Source organism: Lolium rigidum, chromosome 4 (assembly GCF_022539505.1).
Source record: "Lolium rigidum isolate FL_2022 chromosome 4, APGP_CSIRO_Lrig_0.1, whole genome shotgun sequence".
Classification (NCBI taxonomy): Eukaryota; Viridiplantae; Streptophyta; class Magnoliopsida; order Poales; family Poaceae; genus Lolium; species Lolium rigidum.
In genome coordinates, this window is record NC_061511.1 from 3654523 (window position 1) to 3664430 (window position 9908).

General features: G+C 49.6%; 1 pseudogene; it reads left to right on the forward strand.

Moving 5' to 3' along the window:
- Nucleotides 1-4090: 4090 nt before the first annotated feature.
- On the forward strand, nucleotides 4091-7040 carry LOC124707921 (annotated as a pseudogene).
- The last annotated feature ends 2868 nt before the right edge of the window (nucleotides 7041-9908 follow it).

Here is a 9908-nt window from a genome sequence, read left to right on the forward strand (position 1 = left end):
GATGACCACTCTAAGTACATATGGCATGTGTTACGACGTGGCTATATATATGCATGCATGCGACGAAGTACACACTCAAATTTCACATATAAGGGCATCTCCAATGGGCCGACGCATATCGGACGCCCAAAAATGGTCGTGCGCGTCCGTTTGTGTCGCCCCACAGATATATTTTGACTGCGTGTCCGTTTGCGGCTGGGTGTGCTCCCAGCGGGGCGACCCATTTTGTTTTCCAATAGTATTTAAAAAGCTTTATGTACTACAAACTAAACTAAAAACTAAAGGAGATACAAGCCCTAGGCTACTTGCTACCCGACGGCCCGACCCAGTTGTTGTGTCCCTCCCTCGTTTGCTTCTCTGTTGCCCGTTGTGCGGCTGCTAGAGCTCGGTGCGCCGCCGCGTCCTCTAGCACGCTGCTGCAGCGTCTCGTTCGCGGCATCCTCGGCCTTCTTGAGCGTCTCTAAGGATTTGACTAACGCCATCTGCTCCGCCGTCCTCTCCTTCGGGGTAGGCTCATCAGGGTCATCAGATGACCAATCGATGTCGGAGGAGTCGTCGTCTGGGGTGTCCGCCTCCCTGCGGTGTTCCATCTCGGTGTCGAACGCCGCATGGGCCACCTTCTTCTCCTCTGCTTCATGCTCCGCATCAGCCATGAACTTCGCGTCCATGGCCGCGTCGAGGTGGAGTCAGAGGTGGAGGCGCGGTAGCCTAGCCGCGCCCGACACTGCTCATGGTAAAGGTGGAGGTTGTGCGGCGGCGACGCTACGGTGGAGGTTGTGCGGCGGCTAGGGTTTTGTGTGGGAGGAGATGAGATGTGCCCCTGTTTATATAGGCCGGAGGCAGGCGACAGGCACGACACGCGTGGCATTGCCATTACTTTGTGTGCAGAGGTGGGCGACGGCCGCTCGGCACGCGAGGCATCGCATTAACGTGGTCGCAGACTGCCAAAGCGACGCTTCGACGCCAGTACTGGCGCGCTTGAGAAGACGCATCGAGCCTGGGTCGTTGCCAGGTGGGCCCAACAAAACGTCCGCCAGACGCGAGCAGACACTCGACACGTCCGTGCAGCGTCCGCAGAGACGCGTCTGAGGCGCATATTTGGGCCAGGTTTGCGTCTCCGCGGACAGCCCAGACACTATGCGTCGGGCCACTGGGCCTGGTCCCAGACGCATTTTTGGTTCGCGCGGATGCAAACGGTCACTCATCGTCCGTTTGCATCGTCCGTTGGATGCCCTAAGCATCATATACGTTTGCCTCTTTCCGTCTCTCCAATCCATTTGCTTTGGTCTTGGACGAGCTAGGTTGTGTTCACGGTGTCCCATGCAAAGCTGTATGGGTGTCCTAGGGAGCCGTTGCAAGCGCGTTGTGTTTCAGCCATGGTGACGGCACTTTGGTGCCGCATGGCTATGGTCATGTGTTATCTTTCGGCTCTGCTTGTACCAATATGGGGTGGCCCTATAGTATCATCCACCGAAGTCCTTTCCTTTGTGTTGGAGACGTTCATAAGTATTCCTAGTTGGTGTATGCATGGTCCCCTAAGTCCTTCGGTGACCTTTCCGCCTTAGGTTTTGTGAGGTTCTATTGTATTCTAGCAATAAATCTTGTGGTTTCTCGACCCATCATCTCGGTTTGTGGCTTCTTGGTCCGTGCCTGACTCTGCATCGCCTCTTGGCAGGCGTAGACATCACGCTGTTTCATGTAGGCTTAGATATCATGCCGATGCATGTGGCACGGGTCTCAGCTCCATAAGTCCTCCTCCGTCATCGGGTGACGGTTGCTTCCTAGAGGTGTCCACGCCTATGCTACAATTCGTGTTATCTCCAACAACGTCGGAATTTTTTCAACATACCTTTTTCAATAACTATCTCTTGGAAGCTACCCCGAGTGTGACAGGTGTAATAACGTGCATTGCATGCGTGGAATTTTTTCATCACTTGTTGTGATAGAACTGCATGTATATGCACACATTGAGCTAGCTACTAGCACATGCATCCATCCATATTGCAGTCTGTACGCACGCATGTACTTGAGTGAGAACAGGCGCCAAACAAAATTTGACACATTGACTGGAGAGCCCGCGACGGCGGAAATCTTATTCTGCGGCCCACTTTTTGGGTCCGAGCCCAGCGAGAACTTTTGGCCCGAGATAACGAGAGAAATTTTGGGCCCAGGGAGGCAGAGAGACCAACACCTCTCGTTCTATCTCCCCCAACCCACCACCGATAACCAACTCCCTCCTCCGTGGTCGGCAAATCCCGGCCGGCTCCGGCGAGCTCTCGCACCGCCTACGACAATTCCGACACCAGCTTCCCCTCCTCTCTCTCTATTGTACGCCGTGAAACCACTGAATTGCTGACCCCAGCCATCCAAGATCCCGACTTGTCCCCTCCGGCGCCGGCATGCCACCTCGGCCGCTGCCTCGTCTCCCACACCACCGCCTCCTCCTCCCCTCCGTCGCCTCTTCCTGCATCCGCCCCCAGTTTTCCCCGTCATGCCCTCATGCATCAGATCGACGCCGCAGCCCCAGCCTCGCCGATTCGAGATGCGCCGCCGGCCAGGAGCCACGGCGTTCGCGGCGGCTTGTTCGCCGGCGCGCGCGTGCACTGGTAGGACGGTGCGCGGCGCTCCGTCGAACTCGCTGCCCGCGTCGCGCGCGTGGTTGACGGGTGTTGCTGCACGCCGGTCAGGCGGCGCTGGCCACTAGCACGCGACGGCGCAGTCCGCTCTGCCCATCGCCCGTCCCAGCGGCTGAAGGTATGATGTGCCCAAAGCCCAGCCCCCAATCCTCTTCTCGGTAATCTGAAAATCGTTTTTTTCTTGAGAAGCCAGATGAGTCGAGACTGTACAAGAAAAATTCGGTACTGAATCCCTTAAAGTTTTTATGTACTCAGAGAAGTGGAGTACTCATGCTGTTGCTGTTGTTTGTGGTTAGTGGAAACGAATCAAAATGGCCTTTTATTTAGTTGTAGTCATTTAGCATGCATCCCATTATCTTGAGAAGTTACTGCTTTGTTTACCGTCTAAGCTTATTCCTTACGACGCCAAATCAACTCTGCTTAGCGTGTTGTCTTGTTGCAAGCTGATTCCTTTATGTCTGATGATTTATGCTTCCCTCTCAGTTTCTTATCATGATAATACTCTGAATTTCTTCATCTTTCTTATAAGGTTGAGGTGGTGAACTATGTTTGTAGCTGAATTTAACGTTTAAATTCTGTGGTCTCTGATGTATTTTACCGGCAGGAGGAGCTCCGCCTTGTACACCTGTACTTTGTTGAGGAAGGAGGCCAACGACACGGTGGCTGTGCTGCAGCGCAGATGGTAGCGGTGTGGTGCCCTCACCGCCCCTGTTCACTGCTGGCGTCCTGGCGATGGATTACTCCGTTGCCGGCAGGGCTGCTGATATTGCCGGAGAGGATGCCGCTGTTGTCGCTGCCGCTGGCGTCCCTGCTACCTGGCTAGGACTTTCTTGAGCAGGTGCGAAAAGTTTGTTGATCCACTGCACTCTCCTTTTGTTTATAACTGTCTAATGTTATTAAACCTGGTCGTTGAACTTTTTAGCTGTAATTGTGAAAATAAAATGCAGATTACCACCTGAACTAAGTTATTGGCTGTAAAATAGTGAGTGGATAAGAGTGCTTGTATGCAGATTTATAAATATTTTACTTGTGAATTGTGTACGTTTACTGATTTATACTGGATAAGTGAAATTCTGGACCACTGTGTTGATTAACTTTTGGGAAAATTTGATGTTAAGATGGTCAAATACATGATCCCAGGTACTGCATTAATTTGTGCTTCACATGTTCAAGTTACTTAAAAGATGCATTATAGTTAAAATCCTGAGGCATCTTGAGATTAGGAGTCCACGATTATATAACAGATGCTTCTGTACCCACCCACCTCAGACCTAGTTCGGTAGATTTTGTAGCTGCGGCTTCTGCACTTTTAGTTTGTTGAGGAAGGAGGCCAACGACCATGGTGGCTGTGCTGCAGCGCAGGTGGTAGTGGTGTGGTGCCCTCACCACTTCATTGCCGGCGACGGATGACTCTGTTGCCGGCAGCCACGCAGCTGCTGATATTGCAAGAGAGGATGGCGCTGTCCTTGCCGCTGCCGGCGTCCCCACTACCTGGCCAGGACATTTTTGAGCAGGTGCGAAAAGTTCATTTATCTGTTCCGCTTTTCTTGTGTTTATTACTGTTAAATGTTCTGGGAGTTGAACCCTTAGTTGTAAATGTGGAAATAAAATGCAGATTACCATCTATTGGCTGTGAAATAGTAGTCAGTGGATAAGAGTTATTGTATGCAGATTTCTAAAATATTTTACGTGTTGATTGTGTATGTTTGCTGATTTATTGTTGATAAGGGAAATTCTGGACCATTGCGCCGATGAACTTTGGGAGAAATTTTTATGTTTTAAGATTGCGAAATACATGGTCCCAGCTACTGCATTTATTTGTGTTTCGTGATCAAGTTACTTAAAAGATGCATTGTAGCTAAAATCCCGTGGGGTGTTGAGATTAGGAGTCCATGATTATATGGAGATGCTTTTGTACCCACCCAACTCAGTGTAAACCTAGAGAAAACTGTAGTCGAACAAGTTGTTAGGCTTAGCTCAGCGTGTCCCTGGTCGCCTGTGTCTTGTTTGATCCGTCTCCGGCCGGCGGTGGTGGCTCTGTTGCTGTGTGTATGGTATGTTTTGTTGACGCGAGAGGAGGACGAGCCCAGCGGCGTCGGAGGTGGTGGTTTGTTTATGTAATACTATTGTTTGAGGTGTTGCAGTTGTACCCTGTAATAGGTTTGTTTGTATATACAAGTCCAATAGTAAGAAGTGGCATCATTTGTGTTGAACTAAAGCTGTACTATGTTGTGTACAATCGGGATGTCCAGAAATTAGAGGTGAGGAGAATTGAGTAAAATTGGAATACTTTCGTTTGTATATAAGCTGAATAGTACTGTAAGTGGCATCATTTGTGTTGAACTAAAGCTGTACTATTTGTGTAAAATCGGGATGTCCAAAAAGTTAGAGGCGAGGAGTATGATTGTTTAATGAGCAGAGTACTTATTTATTTATTACGTATTATAGAAGAAAAATGGCTCATGTGTTTTGTTACGCAACATTTTGTCTAGGAAGCTTAGACTAGTCACAATGGGTAGTACCGGTATCATGCATATGATACTAGTGTATGATACTACCTCTACAATGCATGGTATCATATAGTAGTACCATATTCTCATTGTATTTATTAATTTGTAGAATCTCAATGCAAAAGTGTGTACAAGATTTATTTGACATAAAATTTTCTTGTTTTACGTGCTATGATACGGTATCTACCTATGATACTACTATCCTCTCTTTCATCATTAATTGCAGCGCCACATCAGCTTTTTGCATGCATGCAATGCATGATACTACCTATGATACTTCCATTGTGGGTAGTCTTAATACTGTACAATAGAAAGAGAGAGAAGTTGGTACGAAATTAAATGAAATGAATCTGTAGAGACAATGGAAAAGTTGGATTTTGTATTTTGGCTGCTCGCGTCGCTATTTGTCACCCGGCGGGTAATCAAGTGGCACATGAGCTAGCGAGATATGCTTTTTCTTCGAATTCTGTAGTTAGATGGGATGAATCCCCTCCTAGTTTCATTTTGCCTTTTGTACTCAAAGATGTAACTCTGTACTGATTTGGAGCAGCAGGTACCAGACGCACTCTTTTCCTTCCAGGGTACCGAAGGGGGCTGGAAGGTTTTTAATGAGGCGGCCTGCTGGCTCGGTTTTAATATATATGTTTTCAAAAAAAGTAGGGTTGGATTTTTGGGTCATTACTTCAGCAGGCGTGGTCTCCAGCCGAAACCCGCGCGCGGCGAGATTTAACTCGTTTTGGATTTGTTTTTTGTTTGTTTGTTTGGTGCACGAGTGTTATCTTTCTCCTGTTGAAAATGAAACGGCGCGCTTCTTTTTAACTGGCTCGCTCGATATCAGCATTAATTCAGCGAGGATGGGCAATTAAATGGACGCGTCGCGTGAAAAACAATCTGCCAGCACACGCGTGGCCTACGTTGGGGCTGGAGCCATCCACAGATGAATGGTTCCTCCATCGAACGCGCCCAAGAGGCCCTCCCGCGTCCGGCACAGGAGTGAGGAGACAGTGTTCCGACCAACGCTCAAAGTCAACGCAACGTTTCGGATCACCAACGCTCGGTGGGCCGGTGCACGCAAAGAGGCAAAGAACAACCCAACCACTCCGCTCTGCTCCTGGTGAACCCGTGGTGGGCGACGGCATGGACGGCGTGACGGAGCTACCGGTGCACGCGGTCGGGCCGTTGGTTTGGACCAGGCCGGCCGGCGTGAACCGCGACCACTCGCGCGTCATCCTATGGCTGGATCAGCAGCCACACGGATCCGTGGTGTATCTGTCGTTCGGGAGCGGCGGCACGCTCACCTGGCGACAAACTATCGAGCTAGCGCTGGCCCTGGAGATGACTCACCGTCGCTTCCTGTGGGTCGTCAACAGGCCAGACGAAGACACAGCCAGCGGCGCTTTCTTCGGAACACGGCCAGAAGAAGATGTCGACGACGACGCGCTCGGCTTCTTGCCGAGGGGCTTCGTCCAGAGGACGTCGGAGCTCGGGCTCGTCCTCCCGTCGTGGGCGCCGCAGACGGCGATCCTCGCGCACGTCTCCGTCGGCTGCTTCACGCACTGCGGGTGGAACTCCAGTCTCGAGAGTCGAGAGCATCCTCAATGGCGTGCCCATGGTCGCTTGGCCGCTCTACGCGGAGCAGAAGATGAACGCCGCCATGCTGGAGGTCCAGGCGGGGGTAGCCGTCCGCGTCCGCGCTGATGCCGACGGGTTCTTCACCAAGGAAGAGATCGCCGGCGTGATCCGCCGTGTGATGGATGAGGAAGAAGGAGCGTGCATGAGGAGGCGTGCTAGCGAGTTAAGAGTCAAAGCGGAACAGGCTCTAACCAATGAAGGTGGTTCTTCATCTCTTGCATTAGCGCACGTCGCCGGTACCTGGAGATCTTCCTGTACGTAATGAGAAGTATAGTACATAGAAGTGGGTAAATAGATTTGTTTCTCCACTTCTGCAAGAACCATGAGTTATTCTAAAACCATTTTGTTCAGGCTAGGTTGGACCGTACTTCTGAAATGTTATTCCAAAATTTATGCATTCCAATAGTGCCATGTAGTTTCTGGTTTTGTATAACATTTGAACTGAAGTAGTGTGAAATCCTCGAATACCATGCCACCTTCAGCATCCTGTTCCGCTGGAATTAATAGGCTATATTTGTTTGGACTTCTTCTGCTTTTAGGGTTTAAAGAAGAAGCGGCCATGAAGAAGCGTGTTTGTGAGTTACCTATAGTGAGACGAACATTTTCCCCCGTGCAGCTCCTCTCTGTTGAATATAAATACAGTGTATACACTGGTGGAAAAATGGCCTTCGGTCGCGGTGCGCAACTGCCATTAGTCGCGGTTGCGCAACCGCGACCTATTATTCGCGACTAAAGGCCCCCCCCTTTAGTCGCGGTTCCTTACGAACCGCGACTAAAGGCCCGTCCACGTGGGCGGCGAGCGAGCGCCGGGGCGGAGGACCTTTAGTCGCGGTTCTGCTCGCCAACCGCGACTAAAGGCCGCCGCAGGTTTAGGGTTTTAGCCCCCCCTAACCTCGGTTCCCCTAACCTGGTTACTTTTTAAGTTGTATTGTTTTATTTCTTTTGTGTTTTATTTTAATTTTGAAGGAGTTTCACATATTCTACGGTATACATGCATGTGAATGTACAATTTCAAACAAATTTGACATTAGAACCAAAAAGAATTCAAGAGGAATATACAATAATATATATTCAATATCGGACGACCACATATACAATTTTGAACAAGTTTCCATACATAATTTATAAGTGCATATAAAGTTCTACGTCCTCTACATAGTGTTCTCCTCTAGGATCGATGACTTGGTTCGCCAACCATCCAGGCTAGTTCCTCTTGAATTGGTCGGAAGCGAGCTTCGGAGTAAGCATCGCCCGGAGGTTAATCCTCTTGAGGTTGTTCTCGGACGGCTCCCGCTCGGTGGTGTATCTCCGGATCCTCTCACAAACATAGTATCCACATAGATTGGTCCCCGGTGGCTGAATATCCCCAGGCGCAGTCTTTGCCCTTTTAAATTGCAGCTCTTTTTTAAATTCACCGACCTTTTGATCTACGAACCGTCTCCAAACCCTACGAGGCAAAGAAAATTAAATGAACAAGAGAGTTATTAATAATTACTTTTGATATTAGGAAATGATGAACTAAATAGGCCGATCGATATAGAGCGCAAATGAATGAAAATAGTTACTTTTGCATCATTTTTCTCATGTCGCCCCAAAGCGCCGAATCCATATTCAGAGAGTCGTGGACGAGAACTGTGGAGTTATGAATTTGAATTACTAGCGTAATCCGGTGGAACCCGTGGACACGATACACGCACGATCATGCATAACTCATCGATTAGCCACATACCATGCATGGAGTAAACAAAAGAGAATGTGCTCAAGACGAAACACTCACCCAAAATGGTAAGGAAATAGAATATCACTTTTGAGTTCCTGCTTTGTAAGAAACCGCCACGGAGTCTGCCTCCACGTCCCCGGGGTGGTGTTCTAACGTATATGAATTAACGATGTGTGGGTCAATGAACCCAACATCATGGATGAGCCTTATTCGCATTTCCCGCTTCTTCAATCTGCATAATAGCGTACACACAAGATAGTTAGGACAATATATATATATATATAGTGCAGGCAATGAACGAGATGGGGTAGAAATTAATAAATCACTTACAGAACATAGCAACTGATGATAGATTTGTCGAGCTCGCGCAGATTGAACAGCTGGAACAATTCATTCCGTTGAATTGTTATAGAGTAATGTTTGAAGTGATGCTCAGGTCTAACATCCGCATAAATATAGTCTCTGGCGTTTTTAAGTTTTATGTAACCCTTGTACCAATTTAGCAGACCTTTCATTTGTCGAGGTAGATCCTCTTCCTGCGCAGGCTCGACGAGAGGACCATCCTTCACATATCCAAATACTACGTCCTTCATTGCCACGTCATCAAGGCCTAATGCTACACGAAGAGTCAGACCTAAGTCTGCCGCTTGTTCTTTGGCTTTCGCTACAGTCAATCCATGTCGCCGCCGCAGCTGCTATGACATCGGGGCTTCGTCCTCCGGACCTGCGGCTTTCACTATGAGCGGGGGATCGATCGTTTACTTTGTTTCCCGAGCTGGGCAACTTGTTTCCCCCTTTCTAATTTTTTCTCGGCCTCCTCCAAGGCTTTCTTCTCCCTGCATCTCCGCCTCCTCCTGCTTCCTCCCGAACGTGAGTGCACGTGCTTGCCTACGAAGTTCACGTTCATAGTCGTCGTGGAGATTCTTCGCGGCTTGGGACGGTGTGTTCAAAAATGTCTTAGCCCACTTCTTTTGCTCATCGGAAAATACCGGCTTGGGCTCGCCCTCTATTTTCTTCTTGCAGCTCGCCTTCCATTTCTCTAAATCAGCAGCCGCGCCCGCCTCGACTTCCTCGGCACTACATTCCCAAGACCTCTTGGTGAGAGGCTTAAGTGATGGCTCTGGTATCTTTGTGGTTGCAGGTACGTAAGGGTCCGGGTTAATAACCCAGGACTGCTTCTGCTTCTTCGCCGGAGGTGGATTGGGGGGCGGCGTCTGATCACCCGCCGGACGAGGACTGGGGGGCGGCGTCTGCTTACCCGCCGGAGGTGAATTGGGGGGCGGCGTCGGCTTACCCGCCGGAGGTGTAGGTGAGCCACCACCACCACCACCACCGGAGGGGGGGGACTTGTTTGCCTTGGCGCTCGCCTGGAAACTTGATAAACTTCTTCCGCCACAGAATGAACCGGCG